The sequence below is a fragment of the Octopus bimaculoides genome, chromosome 9, assembly GCF_001194135.2.
Source record: "Octopus bimaculoides isolate UCB-OBI-ISO-001 chromosome 9, ASM119413v2, whole genome shotgun sequence".
NCBI classification, from domain to species: Eukaryota; Metazoa; Mollusca; class Cephalopoda; order Octopoda; family Octopodidae; genus Octopus; species Octopus bimaculoides.
Genome location: NC_068989.1, coordinates 53,789,726 through 53,791,065, shown reverse-complemented (window position 1 = coordinate 53,791,065; position 1,340 = coordinate 53,789,726). Strand labels below are relative to the sequence as shown.

Below are 1,340 nucleotides of genomic sequence, written 5' to 3'. Positions count from 1 at the left end.
TGAAGCTCTGATGAAGCAGTAAGATGTTCCTCAGGCATTCAATTCTGAGTTGACCGCATTATGTCGCAGAAACAACTGTAACCTAATGAAATTCATAAAATAATCCTTTATTCTTTTTGTCATCTCTTTTTCTTATTCCCCCCCCCCCACACACACACATACATACACACATATGTATGTATGATTGTATAGTGTATATATTTCTGTATATATGTATATGTGTACCCTGGCTGGTGGCTGCAAGCATGAAGTATTAACATCTTCGTTACATGCTTAAGACAAATTATTTCTGTTGAATCATTTCTCTGTGTGTCTAGGTAGCTATATTACTTAATCCCCTACCACAGTGTCCTGTCCATATCCGATAGTAGCGAACACTAGGAAGTCTATTACCATTACTGCTTCACGTCCATTGGCTATTTTTAGTATCCGCTCAGATAGGTAACGTCGAGGTCTTGGGACGCATTTCACTACATGGTTATTTTCCATCTTCCGAGTCCACATGTCTTTGGTCGTCCCGGATCTATAGTAGAAGGCACTAACCCAAAGTGCCACACAGTGGGACTGAACCCAAAAACCATGTGTTTGAGAAGCAAACTTTTGTACCACACAGCCATCCCTGCGCCTACATGCATACATACATACATACATATGTGACAATATAGGAGTCAAGCATAGATAATTAGCAAGATAGATTGGTATCTACATATATTAAATACACGTGTGTGTGTGGTGTGCATGTTTGTATGTATATATGTATATATTTATGTGTGTGTTTATGTATGTATCTATGTATACGTACCAAAATTCTGCTGCTTTACATCATGCTAGAGAAATAATTAGATTTTTCGTTTATCTCCTTTTCAAATGTTATTTTCGAATTTTTGATTTCTACTTATTGCATTTTTAATCTACTACAGTATATTGCCAGCAAAGATCAAATCGAGATACACACACACAAATCCGCACACACACACACACACACACACATACTCACACATACTCACACATACTCACACATACTCACACATACAAATATGTACAAATATTTAACGCACAAATATGTACCCATTCATAAACACTGGTACATACGTACACATACACACGCACACAAACGCACACACTCACACACACACACACACACACACACACACACTCTCTCTCTCTTTCTCTCCCTAAAACACCCTCTCACCCGCATGCGCTCACATAGGTAAACATACACATATGTACCTATTAATTTATATATGTGTATATATTAACATACATATATATGCACATCTATCTATCTATTTATCTATCTATCTTAAATTCTTATAAAGTATTTATCCTAATATTATATA

General features: G+C 36.3%; 1 protein-coding gene across 3 annotated transcripts in view; it reads left to right on the top strand.

Moving 5' to 3' along the window:
- LOC106868077 (pituitary homeobox x) overlaps positions 1-1,340 on the top strand; it is a 288,993-nt gene that overhangs the window by 273,950 nt on the left and 13,703 nt on the right. The window lies entirely within an intron of this gene.